At 42.3% G+C, this 24485-nt stretch overlaps 1 pseudogene; it reads left to right on the forward strand.

Moving 5' to 3' along the window:
* Nucleotides 1–14370: 14370 nt before the first annotated feature.
* Nucleotides 14371–14747, forward strand: LOC148124174 (cAMP-responsive element-binding protein-like 2 pseudogene; annotated as a pseudogene).
* The last annotated feature ends 9738 nt before the right edge of the window (nucleotides 14748–24485 follow it).

Consider the following 24485-nt stretch of genomic DNA (forward strand, 5'->3'; position numbering starts at 1 on the left):
GAGCTGTGGGCATTCCTCTGTGTTTTCCAATTATCCACTCTACCTTCTGCCTGCTCTATGGGTTCGCTAAACCCCACCGACTTACCTGCCTTGCCTGACAGGGCAGACCACTGACTGCAGCATTGGGATCTCCATCTCTGTCTCTGGGCTCACTCCCTCAATCACCTCCACAGACTCCTCCACAACTGCTGGTACATAATCTGGGTCTGTCCCGTCTGCCATACTTCAATGCAGTTACCCAGCACCAGTCACAAAGAAACAGAAAAGACTAGGCAGAGCTAAGCTTCTTTCAGCCAGTCCTATGAGTCTTGAAGATTTGCCTCAACAAAGTGAATACAGATATCAATTTCACTTCACTGAATTCAATGATAGTTTATTCCTTGAACAGCAAACAGCAAACACTTTCCTCCAACAAGAACGGCAAACTCTGGGTAAGGTTAGCACTGAGAGCTTCCGCTTTCTAACCCCGTTTATGTAGCAGCCACAATCCCACCTACACAAAGCTGAGCTCCTGGCACTGCCTAACATAATTAACCTTCATTGCTGTAATCCTACCCTCACATCATCCTAATCTCCTGTTTCCTCTCTCTGCAACCGGCTCTGTGTAACTGATCCCCCATTATGTGCCCCCTTCACTATCCTCCCTGTGTGTACTGGTAACTCCCCGATCTGCTCCCAGGTATCTGTCCTTTCCCTCAGCTGATTTCCAGGCTTCACAAACAAACTGCTCCACTTTGCGGCATCCGTTGCATCAGATGTGGAGCTTGACTTCATACAATCGGTCAGGAGTGGCTCATCGATTGGGAACTGCTAACCGGTCGAATCGCCTTCCCAACTGAGCCCCGGTGAAATGGCATACTCTGAGGTAAGCGACGCTGCACTCAGAGTCCAACACCTGGAATGTAAGATCCATGAATGAGGCAAGCTAGTGGTCAAATGAGAGATGACAAGACTGAACATTGACATCTTAGGAATCAGCAAACTAAAATGGACAGGAATGGGTGAATTTAATTCAGAAGACCATCAGGTATACTACTGTGGGCAAGAATCCCGCAGAAGTAATGGAGTAGCCTTCACAGTCAATAAAAAGGTAGGAAAAGCAATACTGGGGTACAATCCCCAAAATGACAGAATGATCTCAGTTTGAATCCAAGGCAAACCGTTCAACATCACAGTAGTCCCAGTCTATGCCACAACCACTGGTGCTGAAGAGGGTGAAATTGACCGGTTCTATGAAGTCCTACAGCACCTTATAGAATTAACACCAAAAAATGATGTCCTTATCATCATGGGGGATTGGAATGTTAAAGTAGGAAGCCAAAAGATAACCGGAATAACAGGCAAGCTTGGAGTACAAAATGAAACAGGGCCCAGGCTGATATAATTTTGTCAAGAGAATACAATGGTCATAGCAAACACTGTTTTCCAAGAACCCAGAGACGACTCTACACATGGACATTACCAGATGGTCAACACAGAAATCAGATTGACTATGTGCTCTGCAGCAAAAGATGGAGAAGCTTTATACAGTCAGTAAAAACAAGACCAGGAGCTGACTGTGGCTCAGATCATAAGTTTCTCATTGCAAAATTTCAGCTTATGTTGAAGAAAGTAGGGGAAAGCACTAGGCCACTCAGGTATGAACTAAATCATATCCCTGATGAAGATACAGTAGAGGTGACAAATAGACAAAAGGAATTAGATCTGATAGACAGAGTGCCTGAAGAACTATGGATGAAGTTTTACAACATTGTACAAGAGGTAGCAACTAAAACCATCCCACGGAAAAAGAAATGCAAGAAGGCAAAATGGCTGCCTGAGGAAGCTTTGCAAATAGCTGAGGAAAGAAGGGAAGCGAAAGGCAAGGGAGAAAGAGAAAGATACACCTAATTGAATGCAGAATTTCAGAGAATAGCCAGAAGAGATAAAAGTGCTTTCTTAAATGAACAGTGAAAAGAAATAGAAGAAAACAATAGAATAGGGAGGACCAGAGATCTCTTCAAGAAAATTGGAGATATAAAGGGAACATTTCATGCAATGATGGGCATGATAAAGGATCAAAATGGCAGGGACATAACAGAGGCAGAAGAGATTAAGAAAAATGACAAAATTACACAGAAGAACTACACAAGAATGAGCTTAACATCCCTGATAACCACGATGGGGTGGTCACTTACCTCGAGCCAGACATCCTAGAATGTGAAGTGAAATGGGCCTTAGGAAATCTGAGCAACAACAAAGCTAGAGGAGGTGACAAGTGTTCCAGCTGAGCTATTCAAAATCTTAAAAGACAATGCAGTAAAAGTGCTACATTCAGTTTGCCAGGAAATTTGGAAAACTCAACAGCGGCCACAGGATTGGAAAAGGTCAGTTTACATTCCAATTCCAAAAAAGGGCAATGCCAAAGAATGTTCAAATTACCGCACCATTGCACTCATTTCACATACTAGTAAAGTTATGCTCAAAATCATACAAGCTAGGCTCCAGCAGTGATGTTGAATGGTTTGCCTTGGATTCGAACAGAGATCATTCTGTTACTTTGGGGGTTGTATCCCAGTATTCTTAGCTACTCCATTTCTTCTGAGGGATTCTTGCCCATAGTAGTATACCTGATGGTCATCTGAATTAAATTCATCCATTCCTGTCCATTTTAGTTTGCTGATTCCTAAGATGTCAATGTTCAGTCTTGTCATCTCTTGTTTAACCACATCCAGCTTGCCTTGATTTATGGATCTTACATTCCAGGTTCCTATGGAGTATAGAGCTTTACAGCATTGGACTTTCCTTTCACCTCCAGAGTCATCCACAGCTGGGCTTTGGCCCAGTCGCTTCATTCTTTTTGGCGCTACTAGTACTAGCCCTCTGCTCTTCCCCAGTAGCATATTGGATAACTTCCAACCTGAGGGGCTCATTTTCCAGTGTCATATCTTTTTGACTTTTGGTACTGTGCATGAAGTTTTCATGGCAAAGATACTGGAGTGGGTTGCTATTTCCTTCTCCATCCTTTATTGCAAGCAACCTGGAGGCAAAACGTAAACTGTTCATTGCACAGTTTAGGTAAAGACAACTGTTATAGATCGAATAATGAGAGGCTTGACCAGAGCATTAACACGGAATGGCTTTATTCACAGAATAAAGGGCTGTCGCGTCTGCAGGCTAACATGCAGACTTGCTCCAGCGAACAGCAGCTGGCTCAGCCTTGCAGCCGGCTTTTATAGCTGGCTGTCGAAGGGAGCCAGCCAATGGGAGCTGCAAACGCCCCCGCAATAGGAGCAGACCTGGTTGGAAACCTTGGTCCGTCTTAAAGACATAACACCCCTTCCCCCCAGATGTGAACATGTATAGTCTTTCAGATACGCTGGCGGTCTGTGTTGGCGCCCCGAGCGACGGGGGCCCGGTGAGTCGCAGTGTGGCACAGAGTTCGGGGAAACTGGACTGGCTGGGAGTGTAGGGCAATCAGGTTCTGGAAACGGGATGGGCTTCAGTGCAAGGTCGCTGCCACCGGGTTGGATCGCCTCAAAGTCTCTGTCCCCCAACCCGGGGGCGTCATTGGTCGGTGGTGAAGGGAAGTCTGGTGGGCAGACTCGGTCTGCTGCTTGCTCCCTCAGTTCGGGTGGTGGTGGTGACAGGTTTCTCTGAAGATCGCCGCTTGGGTTCTGGGATGGTGGTTGGAGGTTCACCGGAGTCCATGAGTCTGCATTGGTGAGAATGCTCCGACGCCGCCTTATCTGGTCCAGGTGCCTGCGCCACACGCGTCCATCTTCCAATTGGACCCAATAAGACCTCGGACCGGTGACGGCGATGATCTTCCCTGGTACCCACAATGGATCTCCGGCATAGTTCCTGGTGAACACAGGGTCCTGCAAAACAAAATCCCTGACCAAACTGTCAGAACCTAGGGGAGTATCAGGGCAGTAGTGGGGGTGTAGCCTGTCCAACACAGTTCTGAGGCGTCTACCCATTAGGAGTTCTGCTGGTGATTTGTTTGTGACCGTACAGGGAGTCGTGTGTTGGCTTAGAAGGAAACGGGAGAGTCTCGAATGCCAGTCCTCCTGGTTGAACCTGGCTAACGCCTCTTTCGTTGACCTAACAGCTCTTTCCGCCAACCCGTTGCTGGCAGGGTGAAAAGGAGCCGTGAGGATGTGCCTGATACCCAGGTTGGTGACGTACCTGCTGAATTCTGCCAATGCAAATTGTGGTCCATTGTCCGACACCAGGGTATCTGGTAGGCCGTGTGTCACGAATAGGCGGGTCAGGGCTTTGGCAACCGCCTGGGTAGTGGTCGAGGGTAGGAGGGCCACATCGATCCATTTCGAATACGAATCTACGACCACCAAGAAAGTCTTGCCGTGCATTGGTCCGGCCAAGTCAATATGCAGTCGTGACCAAGGTGCGTTGGCGCTTTCCCACTTAGTGGGTGTGGTGATTGACGGTGATGGTCTGGATTCCTGACAGGGGCGACAAGAGCTTACCCACTTGACGATCTCGTCGTCCATGCCGGGCCACCAGACGTAGCTACGAGCCAACGCTTTCATCCGGACAATGCCCGGGTGGCCCTCGTGCAGTGCTTTTAGGACAGCCGTTCGCAGCGTGGTTGGGATGACGACTCTGGTACCCCACAGCAGGCAACCCTGTAAACTGGAAAGCTCCTGTTGGCGAGTCTTAAAAGGAGTGAATTCGGTTGCAAAGTTAGTGACCGGCCACCCCCTCCTTACCCAGTCCAGGACCTGGGCGATTGTTCTGTCCTTCCTGGAGTGAGAGGCGATGTCGCTAGTGGTGACAGGTAAGTTGGGTTCGCTAACGTCGAAGATGGCATGGACCGGGGCGGGGTCCTCAACGGGTGCAGGCAGAGGGCAGCGGCTGAGGGTGTCGGCATGGCTAAGATTTTTTCCCGGGCGGTGGACGAGTTTGTAGGAGTATGCCGCCAGGAACAAAGTCCATCTCGTCATTCTGGGTGAAAGTACTTGAGGGGTTTGTTTGTCCCCGGACAGAAGTCCCAGCAGTGGTTTGTGATCTGTAACGAGTTCAAAATTGTGGCCAAAAAGGAATTCGTGAATTTTTTTTACCGCAGCAACTGCGGCTAGGGCCTCCTTATCAATTTGACTGTAATTACGCTCTGTAGATGAAAAGGTTCTGGAAAAGAAAGCGATTGGTGCCTCGGAGCCGTTGGGCAGTCTGTGGCTTAAAACGGCTCCAATCCCAAAAGGGGATGCATCTGCGGCCAAGACTAAAGGAAGGCGTTGGTCAAATTGTATCAAGACTGCGTCTGAGGTAAGTAGAGATTTGACAGCTTTGAAAGCATAATCCTCATTCGGTCCCCAGTGCCATGGTGCCTTGTTGTCTAGAAGTCTGTGCAAGGGTTCGGCTACTGTGGCTTTGTGGGGTAGGAATGACGCGTAGAAATTTAATAAACCCAAGAAGGCTTGGAGCTCTGATTTTGTAGACGGAGTGGGGGCCTCGTGTATAGCTTTGACTTTTGATTCTAGTGGGTGGATGCCAGAGGCGTCTATTCTATACCCCAGAAAGTCCACCTGTTTAGTGGCGATGGCACACTTCTCCCTTTTTAGTTTGAGGCCATGCTGTCTGAACCTGTCTAATACCGCTCTGACTCTTTGGAATAGTTGGGGTCTGTCCCTGGCTGAGACCAATATGTCATCGAAATACGGTACCACGCCAGGGAGGCCCTGGAGGATTCGTTCCATTAGTGACTGGAAAATGCCTGGGGCGACACTAACGCCAAATTGGAGACGCTTGCACCTGAATGCCCCCTTGTGAGTCACGATGGTTTGTAGATCGGCTGTTTGACTGTCAACAGGGAACTGCTGATAAGCTTTGACATATCAATTTGGCGAAAATGGTGCCAGGTTCGAATGTGTGAAGTAGGTGCTGAATGACCGGGACTGGGTAAGCGCTAACCTGTAGAGGTAGCGGTTAATTGTGGTCTTATAGTCAGAACAAATTCTTAGACTGCCATCTTTTTGAGAGGTGTGACAATAGGGGTTTCCCATTTAGCAAAATCCGTGGGTTCAATTACCCCTTGCTTGAGTAATTTGTCTAGCTCTGCGTCCAGCTTAGGGCGTATAGCAAAGGGTACTCTACGTGGCTTTAGACGGACAGGAACTGCTTGGGGGTCTACAGAGAAGGAAATGGGTGTGCCATTGTAACAGCCTAATTCATTGCTAAATACATCAGAGTAGTCAGAAAATATGGAGTCGATATCAGAAGCTGAGACAGCATGGATACCCATTATACTAAGGCCGAGATAGGGGAACCAATCCAACCCCAAAAGACTAGGGAGGGTACCGTCAACAACCACTAAAGGCAAATGTCCTTTGAAGGTTTTTAATTTAACGAGAAACTTGCCTTTTCCGAGTACTGGAATGTTCTTCCCTTGGTAATCCCTCAAGGTGAGATGGCACTTTTGAAGTTGGTTCTTTGATAGGCTGGGTTGGATTTTCTTGAGCGTGCCCCACGAGATGATTGAGAGCGCTAACCCTGTGTCCACTTCCATGCGGCAAGGTTTACCTTCTAAGTGGATAGAAAGTGTGATCTTATTAGTGGTATGAAAAGTGTGGTTAGCGTGATAGCAAGTATAACAGCTTTCTACTTGCCTTTGGGGCCTAGGAGGAGAATAAAAAGATGACCTTTGTGGAGCGCTGTGTGTTGCTTGACAGGCCCTGGCGATATGGCCTTTCTTGTGGCAGTTGTTGCAGGTAGCGTTTCTGAACCTGCAAGTTGTTCGTGAATGGGAACCTCCGCAGGATAGGCACAAAAGAATGTGCTTGGGTGCGTTGCTGTTATCCTGCCTTGCCCCTACCTGTGGCTGCCTGGATGGCTTGAGACGATGAACATCCGAGTGTTCGGTAGGGTCGTCCTCACTCACCACTTCCTCGGAGTGAACGGTGGTAGCACGGGTTTGGGTATGGCGCCCTGGATCTCAGCGGCTGACTGGAATGCTAGTTCTGCTGCTAAGGCTTCCTTGATGGCTTGAGAGAGGTTGAGGTCTTTTCTGGCCAGCAAACGCCTCTGGAGTCTCAAATCCTTGACCCCGCAGATGAGTTGGTCAAGCAACATGTCATCTAAGTAATTTCTGAACTCACAGTGGAGAGCTGCTGTCCTCAGGGCGGCCATGTATTGATTGATGGACTCCCCCTCAGCTTGTTTCCTCATTCGAAAAGTGAAGCGCCTCGCGATCTGAGATGGCTTAGGGGAGTAATGATTAGAAAGTGTTTCCAGCAGCTCTGCCCATGGAACGCTCTTGATTTCTCGAGGTGCAAAAAGGGCTGTCGCGGTATCGAAGACTGTAGCCCCGCAGTAGCTGAGGAAATATGATTTTATCCGGTGTTCTGCTGCATCAGCCAGACCGATGGCATCAATATAGTGATTGAAGCGGTTTCTGTAAGAGTCCCACTTCTCTTCGTCCGGCTTAAAAGGCGGGAATGCTGGGTTAGTGTTCATGATGGCGCCTCAGTCTTGGGTAGACTGATCTCTCTCTCTGGGTATACGTGGCCCAATATGCGCTATCGTGAGCGTAGGTGGCTGTGGCTACAGCGTCTCACCTAGTTCAGTGACTTCAGCTCTTGAGTTAATGCTCTTGTGAGCGTTAGAGGCTATTGCTGTAATGCCGTGACTGTCAGTAATTTGAATCTCGCGCTCCCGGAGAGCGTTGGCTGCTGCAACTGACAGAGATTCAAATTTCGCGCTCTTTCCGCGCGGGGCGGCTGTAGCTTTCAGCACCCGACTTTCGCTCTCTGTAGCTTCCTGCGCGAGCGGCTACAGATGCTTCACTTTCACTAACCAACTAGCGAACTGACCGAGCTCCCTGCTATGCGGCTGCGGTTCAGTTGCCGATCGTGACTCTCAGCTCGATTGAATGCTTCTGGTTAGCCGATCCCATCCTCGTCGCCAGTGTTATAGATCGAATAATGAGAGGCTTGACCAGAGCATTAACACGGAATGGCTTTATTCACAGAATAAAGGGCTGTCGCGTCTGCAGGCTAACATGCAGACTTGCTCCAGCGAACAGCAGCTGGCTCAGCCTTGCAGCCGGCTTTTATAGCCGGCTGTCGAAGGGAGCCAGCCAATGGGAGCTGCAAACGCCCCCGCAATAGGAGCGGACCTGGTTGGAAACCTTGGTCCGTCTTACAGACATAACACCAACTTTATACAATTCAACTGCAAGAATTTCTAATACGATTAATCCTCCCCAATAACTTTTCAGAATCAAAACTTGAAAAGGCAGGAAGAAGAAAATCTATGCATAATTATTGCTTGAACTGCTTCTACAGGCAAAAGCTGTTTTAAAACTTTTCAGCTAGACTATTCCAATCCATGGAGTCTCTATCAAAGATTATTTTAAATATATTTTCTATTTTATTTATACTGTGCCATATAAAGGAACAAATGAAACTTCCTTGTAAAGTTTAAAACTAGTGAAGCTACAACTCCTCCTTTGTTTCGTGATCACCAATGAGACTATTCCACTCCCTTCCTTTTCCAAGGGCCTGCATTAGAGCCAACACTTGACTCTTGCTGCAAGACAAGGGGTGAGATTAATGGTAAAAACTGGAATGCAAAGCAGATAAGCAACTGCAATTAAGCAGATAAGCAACTGCAATTAAGCAAAGGATTCCTTTTCAAAGTCTGCCTACATCTCCCTAAGAGGAGTAAACATACTTTTCTAACAATAATAGCTATAGGAAAAGATACTTGCAAAATTCACTTAAAATTCAGATGTTATTCTGATAAAGGCCTTTAAGTCTAGCCAATTACCATAGTCACTTTTAGGTTAAAGTTCAAAGCAAGCCTGTCCTCATCCCTCCAAGTTTAGTAGATTAAACCAATTCCTTTAGGATTCCTATTCTGCTATTTCCAGGGAACTAAAAACCCCAGAGCCATCAATATAACATAGGTATTCCTGAAGTCTTATATGATATCTGTGCACAGGGATGCACTCAGCTTCTACGTCTATATTATTTTTTTGCATGCTTTTGTTTATCCAATAAATGGCTAATTTAATATACAATTTAATCCCCTGGGATTATAGCCCACTCTTTGCCAGGTGAACCTTGATCATTCCTTTCACAATTTTTGCAAAACTACATCACTTTGTTATGTTATGGTTGTGGTTATAGCTATCAAGTGTTGCCATATTTATAAATAATTTACTTTTCTTAAATTCTCAGTAAACCAATCAAGTTCAGATACATGCCAGATTTTAATAATTTTCCGGCTTAATATTTGAGGCACTGGCCCCAAAATGCTTACACTGGGACAACCAGGGATATGAGTTATAGTCACTATCATCTTGTCTAGCAGACTTTTTTCCCTCAGAACCAGGGCATTGCCACTAAATCTCACTTTTGTTACCCATTATGCTTTAACCAATTGTCAGGCAGTAATCAGGTGCCCAAGCAAATGGTTATTTTGGATCCAGAAACAATAAGGACACCAGTGAATAAAGGGATTCTAAGCTGTATTATTCGCTCAAACAAACAAATTGGAAAGTACAGATATCAAGCAAGATGACAGCCAAATCTCTTACAGGTTACCAGGAGCTCCTTAATAATGATAGCAGAGATGCCCCATGGTCAGCCAGTTTCTCCATATCTAATGTCAGGTTCCGTGGCAGAAACTCCCTGACAAAAACAATCCTATAGGGTTTTTTAAAAATCAAAATTGGCACCATTACTTCATGGCCCTGCTATAGTTAGGAGATTGCAAGATCTGACTTATGGTTTTGGAATGGAAATAAAAAAAACCTGAGACTTTCCAGCGGGCAAAGTCTTATGAGAAGATGTGAAAGTTTTCTGTGAAGATTCTTTCTCCTTCACAAGCAAAAGTGAGGAACAAACAGGCTAGCTCAGAATGAGAAGTAAGTTTCTAGGCTTTTGTTAATGCAAAGTTGACATCAAAATATGTCTCTAACTCCTTGCAATAATAATGGCTTTCCTGCATTGCCACTATAGTAGGTAGCATCATCACTGCTAGTGACTATTTGCTCTCTGTTTGGCTAGTCTAAAGAAAAGAAGAATTAGGGTTGACATGATAGCAGTATTCCAGTATTTGAGAGGCTGCCACAAAGAGGAGGGGGTCAACTTATTTACCAAAGCATCTGTAGGCAGGACAAGAAACAATGGATGGAAGCTAATCAAGGAGAGAAGCAACCTAGAATTAAGGAGAAATTTTCTAACAGTGAGGACAATTAACAAGTGGAACAGCTTGCCTTCAGAAATCATGGGCACTCCATCACTGGATGTTTTTAAGAGACTACTAGACAATCATTTATCTGAAATGGTATACATTCTCCTACTTATTGTACTTATTTTCCTGCTTATTGTACCCTATGACTATTATTAAGTGTTGTAGCTTATGATTCTTGACTCTTGATCACAAATTCCTTGTGTATCCAATCACACTTAGCCAATAAAGAATTCTATTCTATTCTATTCTATTCTATTCTATTCTATTCTATTCTATTCTATTCTATTCTATTCTATTCCATTCCATTCCATTCTAGTCTATTCTCTATTCCATTCCATTCCATATATAATAGCTTGCCCATCCAGTGTTGGTGGGAATGTGGTATTCTCCTGGGTAGTTCCTGGATTAAGTTATTGTTTTCTGTTTGTCTGGTGTTAATTCCTTATCAGGGTATTGGCTGCCAGACACTATGTATTCTGGTCTTTTTGTTTCATTCTTAGCATTTTTATTGTCTTTTTAAAATGTTACCATATGGGAAGATGCTGGGGTAAAGTAATTCATCTGCCATGTTCTCTGTCCTGTTACCGGTAGTTAATTTTGTTCCCAGACATGGCCATACCACCTTATTTTATGATGGTTTTATTGTTATTATCATTTAGACTAAACAGATTAATGTAATTCTCAGTGACTATTTGAAATAAAGTTCATAAATTACTGAGTATTGGTGATATAACAGGGGAAAGAAGAAAATCTGTTCCAATATTCCCATAATGAGTTGGGAGAAATGAGTTCCAAGAAAGCTCCGACACAGCTATGGGTTGGAAAATGACAGAATGGCAGTAAAGTGTCACTGATTTCCTATTAAGTAATTATTATGACTGCCTGATAGTCTCACAAGATGAATTAGTGTTGCACGGGGTGGGATTCTACAGGTTTGCACCTATTTGCTAGAACCAGTTGTTAACAATTCTAAGCAGTTCAGAGAACCGGTTGTTAGAAGAAATTACTGACCTAATCCTGTAAGGAAGGCAGGAAGGAAACATTCTGGTGTTGCTTACAGAAACTGTCTCTCAGTTAACCCTTTTTACATTCTTGGCAGGACTAGACTTCCTGTCTCTGGAATTTCTCTGGAGTTTTTTTCCCCTCCTTTGCTGGTACTTTTCTTGTGTGGAATGACCATTCAAAGTTACAATGGCACTGAAAAAAGTGACTTGTAACCATTTTTCACGCTTAAGACTATTGCAGCATCCCCACAGTCATGAGAGGCCAGGCGAGGAGATGTATGCCTCGATGAAAGTGATGTTGAGTTGGCCACGCCCAGCCAGTCACATTACCACCAAGCCATGCCCACCAACTAAGCCATGCCCACACAACCGGTTAAAAAAATTGAATCCCACCCCTGGTGTTAGACGGAGAGAGAGAGAGAGAGAGAGAAGAAATTCGGGATTTTTATTTTTTGTAATTTTTTTTTAGTACCTTTTACTGAAAATCAATTTAAAAAATCCTTCTCTTCCAACTGCTTGATGTTGTCTTCTAAGAAGAATTTATGGACAGGCTGGCTTGGACTGTGAGAAGAGTTAAGAGAAATCTCCTTTCTTTCAATAGAACCAGTGCTGTGTTATTTAGTAATCTTGTATGCATTTCCATGGAGGTAAGCTTCTCTGAACTGAATGGGCGTTAGTTAAAATGCAGTAAATATTTAAATATTGTATTCTTTTCCTTAGGATTATTTCTCATGGCTGGGCTAATGGTTAAGTTCAAAAGTTGTCCTTGATGTTTAGTTTGTTTCTTCCTTCCTACATTACTTGTTTGATTCATTCATTGTTTAAAGATGCCCTGCCTTGCTGTCTTCCTGAAACTTATTTGTAAATAATGTTTTAGTGCTACCTGTTCCTTATCTGAGACTTCCTTTTTTTCCAGATACAAATTTCTTAAGTTCAGAGGATAAATGAGGAAATATATGTGTGTATGAGAGAAATTCCTTTTTATCAGAGACAGAAATGTGAATACCCTGCAGGGAAAATAAGCATATAAAAGTTTCATTTGACTTCAGCACAGAAGTATTAGGTGAAATCCTTTTGCTGCATCACACAAAGGCAGATAAAACAAACCAAATATAGTAGAAGACTAACAGGTCTAGTTTGTTGTGGACAAATAAACCAGGATTAAAAATTATATTCAATGGGGTTGGTTAATTGTGCTTCAACTTTTTAATTAATTTTAATGTTGAATTTTAATTACATTTGCCTCTTACTTAAATTTTATATACAATTTCAATGTCTTTAATATTTTATTTGTACATTGATCGGAGTCCTTTTCTAAGTGAGTTTCTAGATAGATAGATAGATAGATAGATAGATAGATAGATAGATAGATAGATAGATAGATAGATAGATAGATAGATAGATAGATAGATAGAAAGAAAGACAGACAGGAAGGCAGGAAGGCAGGAAGGCAGGCAGGCAGGAAGGAAGGAAGGAAGGAAGGAAAGAAAGAAAGAAAGAAAGAAAGAAAGAAAGAAAGAAAGAAAGAAAGAAAGAAAAAATGTTGATGATTTAGAAATACTGCCTTGTGTGGTTACACTAAAATGTATCATAATGTAATGCTAGGCTGTTTCTCCTTGATATCATAGGTGGAAGTGCGATCTTTGCAATTTTGGTGACATGCAGACAATAACACACATGAATACCTGCCCTTTGTGTTCCCATCAGGATACATTTGAGGACTGCATGATAGCAGGACAGAATACAATTAATGTTGCTAGTATCTGGGTAAGATCTGTTTAATTTGTACGTAGTTTAATCTTGTATCTTATATTTTAAATTTATGTCATATAGTATGCCTTATTTTAATTGCAATGCTTCTGATACAAATAAACAAACTGATGTCATGATAAACTACTTCTGCCTATTTGCCTTTCCCATTCCAGCAAATAAGAAAAATACAGTGGAATCTATTGTGGTTTTATAAACCAGGATTTCTCAACTGGAGAGCTACCTTCTGTTTCAGAAGGGGTGCCCCATGGAAACCATGTTTAAGACAGAAATGGCCAATCTATAAACCTAGATGCAGTCTCTGGACTCTAAGAGCCCCTCCCCCTACCTTTTCCTGCCATTCTGAGGCAGGAAATTTATAGAAACTGCCACGTAGGCCTTAATTCAAGGTCAGCTTTAGTTCAAATAAAACAACAAAGAAAGATAATTATCTCACCCTTCCGAGCCCCCAAGAATCCCAAAATGGGGGGAACAACTTTTTTGAAGTTGCTCACATTGAAAAATATAACCTTGCCCCTTTGCATCATTGTGAGGAGTGCCCTCAGGCATGGTTAAAAATATACGTGTATCAAAATGGCAGCCACACCTGATTGAAGCTCCAACCACTTTTTTTTAATGTGCATCATCATGTGCAAACTACATAAAAATGGGTGGAGGTTTTGTCCTGGTCTCCATCCTGAGTTTTAACCAGAACTTTCAGACAATCCTGAAAGTATGGCCACATGGTATAATGGAAATATTAAAATGGGAGAAGGAGAATCAAATTAATAGAATGAAACCTTTCATACAAGCCATGTTATCCTAATTTTTGAGCAATACAGTCTGACAACCACCAGGAGGCAGAAATAAACAATACAGTGCAATTTTAAATATATTACATCCCTATATACAGTATTTGTTCAGAAAAGTCCAACTTTCATAGAACATACTGAAATGCATTCTGGAGAATATAGCACAATGCTATGAGATTCTATCCAGATTTTGTGGGCTCTTCCAAACTCTTTCTGGTGGCTATTATAGCTTAGGGCACACAGCACTGTGGACAAAGTGGATTTCCAAGACTGACATAATTTTGCTCCATCAAAAGTCTGAAATTCAGAGGGCGACAATGTTAGTTTATTTTGCATAGGAAACTTAGAATGCTCATATGAAGATAAGAGATGTTCAACTTTCGTTCCAGAACTAAGAAACTAGAGAGGACACTTTAACAATATGGGTGGGAGAGGTAGCTAAACTGTATTTTATCCAAGCTGACCTATCATCTCTGATCCACACTGAGGAAACCCTGATGAAGCAGCTGGTGACCTGCCATGGAGGGACTGCATGGATCTCTTCGGTGCCTGGTTCCGGATTAGCAGATAGCAGCGACAGTGGGGGTCCTCCCAGTGGTCTAATGGATAAGAGCAAAATATCTGGTCACAAAGTGAAGAAACCAGGTAAACAGGGCTGTAAAACAGCTAAAATAATTTGAAAGCCAAACAAGAGAGAAGCTGGCAGAGCACAAGGGAATGCAGAATGAGGAAAAAACTGAGGTACCAATATCTGGAAGACCTGGTTTCAAGCCGAGAAAAAGCCATCTGTGCTCTTAGAGAAGAACCTGAAATGTACAAGCAGTGGTGCAAGCCAATGGACCAAGGAGAAATCTCATTTGAAATTAAAGCCCTTCTGAGCAGAGAACAACAAAATAAACCTTAGCAGAATGTAGGCTAAAGCCATAAAGAGTGATGCCAGCAGCCACAGTTCCTGGTAAAGGTCAGTGCAAGCAGACTGAAGCCCTTTTTTTTAAAAAAAAAAAAAAGAAACCAAGATGATTTTTTTAAAAAAACAGTAATCCATGGACATAATGTGAAGTTGCCAATTCTTGGTCATATCAACAGTTCAATAGCATCAACTATTCAGCTGTAGTCAGTGGTAGGATTCAAATTTTTTTACTACTGGTTCCGTGGGCATGGTGTGGTTTGGTGGGCATGGCAGGGGAAGGATACTGTAAAATCCCCACTCCTGGGAGAAGGTTACTACAAAATCCCATTCCCTCCCCACTCTACTAACCTGCTTTCCAGCTCTGTTCTCCTGTGCAGGGCAGCAAAAGAAGACCCAGCCGATCAGCTGGGACTCAGGAGGCAGAGAATAGATGGGGGCGGGGCCAGTCAGAAGTGGTATTTGCCGGTCCTCCAAAGTGCTCAAAATTTCCACTACTGCTTCTGCAGAATTGGTCAGAACTTGCTGAGTACCACCTCTGGCTGTGGTGGAGTTGAAGTTTGAGCTGACTTTCAAAGTTTGCAAGAAACTCTTAACAGCCTTTTAATTTCTATCCCAGCAGAGTTTGGGTGCGCTAAAGACTGGTGGTGGGTTTTAGAAATCTTCAACCTGCCAAATGATTTAACAGTTTAATATTCTCCCAAAAGCTTAATTTGGAATCAACATTGTAAATAATAAAAACCAGGTGCTTCCTTCTACCTGTTCCTTTCTTGATTGAACAGCTGCTTTATTTTCAACAGAAGCAGCTGCAGGCATGTAGCCACTTTAAAAGATGTTTTGTTTGCTCCACAAAGGGGTTGTATATTACCAAAATGTGATCTCTAATAAAAAGATTTCATCACTACCCATTTAGAAGGGAAATATGATTAGTGGGCTCCAGGTAGGATTGAGAATTATCCAAATACGTAGCAATCTAGAATGAACACAACAGAAGTAGATTTTGTCTAAGACTGATGTACCTATTCATAAGCACTGAGTTGGATCTTACTTGATTATCATGTATAGAGGATAGTTGTTGAAACTAAGGAGAGTTAATGAAGCAATTGACTTAAGAGCCATTGATCTGAATACTTATACTTGCAGCCAACACGCAGCTGATAATTACAAAATTGCAACCAATAATGTGGTTTGTTTTAGTGCTGGCAAAGATAGAGGTGTGGCAGTGTAGATGATCTGGAGAAGAGCTTTAAGGGACTCCTTTGATTAAGCCCCATTCTGCTATCAGTTTCTCTGGAATGGGCAAGCAAAGAGTATGAGTTTGCTCAGTGCATAAAGAGAGCATTCCTCCATGCACTGCAGGTCAGGATGTTCCCTCCCTGCTTGTAGGGCAATTGGGGAAAATGATGTAGCGGATCCTTGTTTTTCCCCAAAGGGCGAGTTTCAAGGCAGTTAAACCACAGGCACTCTTGTTGATGTTCCAGGTAGGTAGCTCAGGGGAATAAGAATACACTGTCAGGGAGGGGCATTGTAAGGGGGGAGGAATGAGATAATAAAGACCCAAACAAAAACAGTACCAGAAAATAAGAGAGCCCAGGCAAAACCAGCATTGTTGCACAAAAAGCTGTTTGACAAACGGAAAAAGGGGCACATAATTAAAATAGCAAATAGTCCAAATTTATAAGAATAGAGCCAAGAAGAATGAATTAAAAATGAAATGAATGAAGACTGGCAACAAATACTAAAAATAAAAAAAGATTATTTCAATATGTAAGCAACAAGAAGGTCAAGGAAATGTTAGGTATATTATGGGAGAAGATAGCAAAAGGTGACAGGAGCAGGGAAAAAGCAAAACCATTTAATTTTTTCTTTGCATCTATCTTTATGCCAACCCATCAAAATCAGCACAGTGGGAGACAGAACAGGTATGCAAGTCCAAGTAGGTAAGAAAATACCCATTCACAAAATACCCATTCACCGTGGATAAATTCAAATCATTGGGACCAGGTGGTTTACATCTTAGAGTTTGAAGGAGCTGGCAGATGTGAACTTGGAACCACTAAACGAAACCTTTCAGAGTTCCTGGTGTATGGAACTGTCAGAGAATTGGAAAAGAGCTAATGTGGTTCCAATCCTTTAAAAGGGGGAAAATGGGTCCAGGAAATGCAGAGCAATCAGCTTGACATAAATACCTGAAAATAATAATGGAAAAGATATTCAAGCAGCAGATTTGTGAGCACCCAGAAAGAAAACAAGATGATTCCTAGAAGCCAGCATGAGTTTGTTTAAAGCAGGTCATGCCAAACAAATTATTATCTTTTTGATAAAGTGAGCAAACTAGTGGATCAAGGAAGTATTGTGGATATAGTATACTTAGACATCAGCAAGACATTCAATAAAGTAAACCACGGTCTATTTCTTGGTAAGACAGAATAATGTGGGATAAACTAGACCACTACCATATGGATTTGCAATTGGCTGGCCAATGGCACTCAGTGTATAATCCTCAATGGAACTATATCTATATGAAGGGCAGCATGAAGTGGGTTACCTCAAAGTTTTGTCTTGGGCCTACTCTTCAACATCTTCATAAATGATCTAGCTGAGCGGACTGAAGGGACATTCATCAAATTTGCAGACTACACCAAGTTGGGGGAAATTGCTAACAGTTTGGAAGATAGACAGACCTGGGCATTGGGCCCTACCCAACAAGATGTAATTCAGTGGTGAGAAAAGTAAGGTCCAGGAAAAATGAAGTGCACAGGGTACAAAAACTGTCTGTGAGTGGAATCTAGTAGACACTGCTTAAGTGTGAGTCATCAGGTCTAAGGCTGTATTAACAGAGGAGTAGCATCAAGATCACAAATGAGACCACTATACTGCACAAATGAAGCCACATTGAGAATATTGTATCATTATGACAGAAAAAAGATACTGAGAGAGCAGAAAAGAACAGCAAAGATGATAAAGGGTCTGGAGGCTAAATCATATGCTGAATAGTGTGAAGAGAACCAGGTATATTTAGCCTAACAAAGAGAAGGCTTACAAGTGACATGATAGTCATCTTCCAAAATTTAGTATTTTATAACCACTACAACTATATCACTCCACAATCCCACTTGGTTTATTCTAGGAAGTTCAGCTACAGATTATAGTAGTTTACTACATTATCTGGCATGGTGACACCTAACTGTGAGCCCTTCAAGATAGACCACAATAGGAAACCAGCATTATAAGTGCTAATAATACTATTATTATATGTTGCAGTAACAGAACCTTACAGAACTTACAGACTTACCAGGTAATCCACCCAAGAAACACAATCAGATAAATTAATTCCATTGTAGTGTAAGGCTATATTAGTAGAATCTTGCAAGTCTGAAAGTATAAATCTCCAGCTTGACTTTTGCAGCCTGAGAACTTGGAGGGGGCGGAAGGTTCCTTCTGAGCCTCTTCCTCTGTCCTCCACTCAGTGGTGGACTGTGCTGTCTTTTATCTGAAAGTTCCCTAGGTAGCAGCTCTTTGCTTCATGTCCCAAGGTCTTGCCCACATAGTGTACAAAATCTGAATGTGAGGATTAGAGTTTTGTTCAAGTCACTTTCTCAAATTACTTATCTGCCTCAGACTCAGATTTTCTTCATCTGATTGTTGTCTTGGTTGCAACTGTTCCTCCTGTTCATCAAGGTCACTCCTACTTCCCATTACACTAAGTGAACTTTGCTGAGCTTAAGATTCTGGTGATCTACCATTCAAGTTAATTAAGGCTTGAATGGTAGATCACCAGGATATCCTAGGAAGGCATCAAAAAGAATCCTGGATGAAGACAAAGCCAAACTATTTCTCTCGTGCTGACAAAAATAATGCACAAATGTGTTTTTTAGCTACGAAGTCACCAGAATGTAATGCTACATTAAAAGGGTGGAAATCTGCTTGGGAAGTTACCCATTTCCTAGCAGACACTTACCAAAAAGGAAATGATCAGTTCTGTAATCATATCACATTGGGGCAAAAGCAAACAGACCACATTATGACCTAGCAAAGAGCATGACTCAATTCTTTGAACTAAGGGAAGAGAGTAAGTGAGCTAAAGTGACAATAATCTTGTTCAGATCCCCCTGGCAAAATATACTTGACTCACCTTTCTTCCCCACCACAGGTACCTGCTCATTCATGTACAACATCCAGTGATGAATATTTAAATATGAGCCTGCAGTGCTCAGAGCCTGAAGTATTGGTACCATGTTATAAAACATTGGTAAGACTGCATCTGGATTACTGCATCCAGGTTTGGTCATCACATTACAGAAAAACATGTTGAGATTTTGGGGAAAAAAGTACAGAGAAGAGAACTAAAATGATCAAAGGCCGGGCAACTAAAACATATAGAATTCTTTATTGGCCAAGTGTGATTGGACACACGAGGAATTTGTCTTGGTGCAAATGCTTTCAATGTACATAAAAGAAAAGATACATTCATCAAGAGTCAAGAATTACCGGGTACAATACTTAATAATAGTCATAGGGTACAATAAGCAATCAAATCATACTAGGAAACAGTCAATATAAATTGTAAGGATACAAGCAACAAAATTACAGTCATACAGTCACAAGTAGGAGGGGAAGGGTGATAAAGAGTGATGAGAAGAATAATAGTAATGCAGACTTTGTAAATAGTGTTGAGGGAATTACATGTTTAGCAGAGTGATGGCGTTTGGGAAAAAACTGTCCTTGTGTCTAGTTGTTCTGATGTGCAGTGCTCTATAGCGTCTTTCTGAGGGTAGGAGTTGTAACGGTTTATGTTCAGGATGTGAGGGGTCTGTAAATATTTTCACAGCCGTCTTTTTGACTCTTGCAGTATACAGGTCCTCGATTGAAGGAAGGTGGGTAGTAATTGTTTTTTCTGCAGTCCTAATTATCCTCTGAAGTCTGTGTCTGTCCTGTTGGGTTGCAGAACCAAACCAGACAGTTATAGAGGTGCAGATGAAAAAAAGGTTGCAAGATTTGGGTTTGGCTAATCTAGAGAAAAGAAAGACTAGGTTTGACATGATATCAGTATTCCAGTATTTGAGGGGGGTCAACTTAGTTTCAAAGCACCAGAGGGCAGTAAAAGAAACAATGGGTGGAAGATCTCCCTTCCCCCTCTATTGTATTCAATTTTAGAATCAAATTAAAGGGACACAGAGAGAGGGTTCCTGTGGTTTTTCCATGTTCAGAGGTAGCTGGGTGGGAAAGCTGAGAATCTACAACACCAATACGTGAACCTGTAGCCCTCCAGAGACTGCTAGTAGTACAACTTCTAGCAACTGTCATTGTTACCCGCATGGCTGAGGCTGCTAGGAATTTTAATTCAACAGCCTCTGAGAAGCCCGGATTCCTCTCCCTTGTAGTAGAATTCCTAAGAATAAACACGAACTAACCTCAGTCTAGTTTTTCTTTTTTTCTTTTTCAAATGGTGCTACCTTGGTGGCCAGTAGTAGGCTGATCTTCTTCCATTACCAGCCCTGTTCCTTGCACTAGGTGGTATCATGGGGGCGGGTGAGGGTCTCCATATCTTTGCTGTGGGCTCTTCTGGCTTTTGAATCAGCTGTCACATTCCTGGAATTCCAGCTGTGCTGGTGAGGGAAATCTGGAGAATGTTTGATTTCGAGAATGCTGCCTCCATCCCTATTCTTCACATCCACACCTAATGTTTAACCAGAGCTGAAGTAAAACAGAAATATTGCTGGTTAGTCATATCCTTTCTTCTGGCTGATCAAAACTACTGCAGTTGTAAACCAGAATAACTGATTGAAAGCTGAGTCTAGGTGAAACATTTCCAAGATTTGTCTTATCACTAAACTAAGAACTTCCAACCAAGCCTAATTAAAATCTGGCAGATATTAATCTAACCTCCAATTTGTTTGCAGCTGTAACTATGGCACATTCAGCAACACAAGAGAGAAATGTTTAGTGGTGGATTTTTATTTTTTACTTTTTGCTGAAAGCATTTTTGTTACTGATGGCGATGTAGCATTAGTGTGACAATAGAATAAGTATTATTTAGGGGCCCTAAGTTGGATCTTAGCACTGTACCTGGGTTTTCCCTTGTCAAGCCCCAATGTTTCTTTGCTTTATTCCCCAAGTCTTTATCCATCGAGAAGGGAAGCACAATTGTTTCAAAAGTATTGGGAACTTCATCAGGGGTTGGAAGGAGTGGCTTTCAGGTGTCATAATAGTAAAATGAATTTTTAATGTGGATGTGGAGAGAGTATTCTATAATGACAGGACATTTGTACAGTGTTAATAATGACTTAAGATTTGAATAATATACCTGCTTCAGCACAGTTGTGTTGTTTCCCCATAGCAGTTAATATTTTATTAATTCAGCCTTCCTCAACTTGGCCTAGAGGTACAGGTAGTCCTCAACTTATTTGGCAACCTTTGATCCTCGCACTTACAACCATCAAAGCATCCCTATAGTCACATGATTAAACTCAGGCACTTGAGAACCAGGATGTCTTTACAATAGTTACAACTTTCTGGGCTCATGTAATCACCATTTGCAATCTTCCCAGCTAGCTTAACAACCTCATGGTTCACTTAATTGCAGTGGTTCGTTTAACAACCATGGCAAAAATGGTAAACTCTCACATAACAAACATCTTGCTTAACAACTGAAATTTTAGTCCAATTGTACTTGTAAACTGAGAGCTACCTATATGTTGAAGTCCTACCAATGGTGGTATTCGACCGGTTTGGCCTGGTTCTGGTGAGCTGGCAGCAGTGATGAGCAGCGGAAACCAAACTGGTTCTCTCAGCTGCTCTGCTGTTGGGCCCACTCGCCTGCCCAGGGTGCCATACTCACTTTTATCCTCTGAATTTGAAGCACAGAAGAGTGTTGCGTGGCAGCTGCTGAAGTGACCGGAGGATCACGCAGGCTTGCAGGAGGCAAGTTAAAACACCTCTGCGCCTGTGCAAATGCCTCTGTGCCTGCACAAAGTGTGCATTTGGCACACGTGTGCACGCAAAGTGTGTGCACACAGACAAAGCAAGCCACCAAGCCACACCCAGCAAACCGGTGGTAAACATATTTGAATCTCACCACTGAGTCCTACTCCCATCACCTCCAGCAATCCTAACCCGAGAACAGCTGTCTGGGAGAGCTACTATAAACATACAGCATAAACTACCAACTCTGTTTCCATAAGTTTATTTCTTCAAAGAGGAAAATAAAGGAATTCATTTCTCTAGCAGCCATAGTGACATTATACATACCAAAGTATCACGCACAAGGGGCAAATTATATAATAAATAATTATATAATCTACGAATTATTATATATCACGGAATACAGTACATAATTTCATGTCATTTGCCCGATGACATCCTAATAATATGTGACATCTCTTCCCTCTCCCCAAGGATGCCTGGACCCATGGCTGCTATAAGGTAACTCATAAGTCTGAGTCCTTAACCAGCAAAAAGACACTATTCATTTACAGGGGAAAGATATGGTGGGACATCAAGATTTACAAAAGTTCAATCACTAAGAAGGAAAGAACACACCACTGGGTTCAGAGTGCTGACTGACGGAAGGAAGAGGATGCAATCGGGTATGGTATCATGCAAAAGGGTCAGGACCATGATGTGAGAACCATGCATGATATCTTTTCAAAGTTTACTTCATACTACAGAAATGAAAGTGTCTTTTCTACTCTTGTATATAAGAGGAATATCAAACTCACATTGTCACGGTGATGTCACATGATATATTGGGACTTTTTTCCCTTTCACTAAACTGGGTGTGAGCATGGCCAGCACATGATACATCCGGCCCATAGGCTGGGAGTTTGATAACCCTGATATATAGTATTTGAACTCTTCCCTGCACTGATCTTTGAACTAACCCTTTTAATATTAATAATGAGAATCCAAACTTTACCAAGATTTGTAAATATAATGTTTAACTTTTGTTCCTTCAGGGGTTGCAATCCTGCCCAATCCAGAATATAATTGCACACATTCACTGAGCCAGAGATTAACTGGGAAATATGGTTGCTGTGAGGGTGTCAGGCTCAAGCCTGTATAGACAGACTGAAATCCGGTTGAGTTCAATCTTTTATTTCCTTACACTTAATGGACAGAATCTTGCCAGACAAAAGATATAATAACCTTCTTGAAGATTCAAGAGTGTAGCTTCCTTGAACCTCTTCCCCCTCCCCCATATATGCAGTCTCTTAATCTAAGCCTATTTGTGACTTGCCAAAACTCTCCCTGTTGCTCCTCCAGGTGCACGTTGCATCAGGAGAAGACCATGAATTCCTAAACTTTACTGAAATCTGGTTGCAGTGGTACAAACGAAGAAGGCTCCAATAGAAAGAAGGATTACTGTTCCTTTTCTTTAAAAAAAATAGGTCAAAAATACCCCTAACTTTTAGAGGAACTGGTGGTGTGTGTGGAAGCTTAAACATCATTGTTTACAGACCAATTTTTCCATTCCAAATGTCAACAGTTCCAAAGAAAACCACCCCAAATAGCAACATATCCAATTTAGATACTGTAAATATAACATATATAAATGTAAAAGATAAAATAAATATTAAACGCTAAAAATATATTTCAGTCTTCCTCTGTAAAGTAGAATACAGGCCCAATATTTCTCAACTTTGGCAATTTTAAGATTTGTGGACTTCATCTAGAATTCTGAAAATTCAGTCCATGCCTCTTAAGATTGTCAAAGTTGAGAAACACTGCACATCCATCCTGTCTCCATTTCTGACAATGTATTGTATTTTCTTGATCAACTGAACAGCAACGTCCCAAATTCTAGAAATTAGTGAAAACAGGCTTTGTCAGACTTCTTGTATGCCCCTATTAATCAAACCCACTCTTCCATTGTAAGTTCACTGAAGCAAAGAGGCAAGTATTTGAGTCATGCTCAGTGGAAAGAAAGTGTGTGGAGAGAGGAACATCAAAATTAGGAGCATGATTTTCATGTTCTTGAAGTTGTTGCTCATACAAAGGAGAAAAAAAATAAGTAAGAAGAAATAACATTGTGATGGAAAATCCTGAATTACTTAAGCCTACCTGTAGCTAAGAACTTGTAATATGCTCTTCTTCATCCTATAGGTAGCTTTACATGTATATAAAATTTAAAAGGCTTCTAAAAATAGAGCAGGAGGCAGGATGGATGCCTCCTGCTGACCAAAACAGGGTGGCCCCACACACCCCATTTTTGGCCTGGACAGCCTCCTGGAGCACTTTTCAGGCCAAAACAGGGCATGGTGCCTCATTTTTGTCCTCCCTGGCCTCCAGCAGCACTCTGCCGGCTGAAAATGGGCCACACAGGAGCTTCATAGGGCCTCTGTGGGATCCATTTTTCCCAAGAGAGTGCTGCAGGAGCCCCCCCACCCAACCCTGTGGCCCATTTTGGCCGGGAGATTCATCACAGGCTGGTCTTTTGATATTTCCAGGTTGGCCCTGCAGGTCAGATTTAAGCGCCTCACGGGCTTGAGTTTGACACTCCTGAAATAGAGGGTGGGAAGTATCCAAAAATGTACCCATAATCAGTCTTTCATTTGCCAAAAATGGAAATTTTCATGCAGTTAAAAGCGAAAGTATAGGGAAGAGGTATTGTGCCTAGTTCTGGTCACCACAATACAAAATTGATGTTAGGTGACTGGAAAGTGTGAAGAGAAGAGCAACAAAGATCATAAAGGCTTTGGAGGCTAAATTGTGTTTGGATAGTTGAGAAAGCTAGGTATATCTAGCCTACGGAAGAGAAGGATTAGGCAGAAACAATAATTGTTCTCCAAAGCACTAGAGGGCAGGATA

This window comes from Pseudonaja textilis, chromosome Z (genome assembly GCF_049901715.1).
Source record: "Pseudonaja textilis isolate UNSWEBS1 chromosome Z, rPseTex1.2, whole genome shotgun sequence".
Lineage (NCBI taxonomy): Eukaryota > Metazoa > Chordata > Lepidosauria > Squamata > Elapidae > Pseudonaja > Pseudonaja textilis.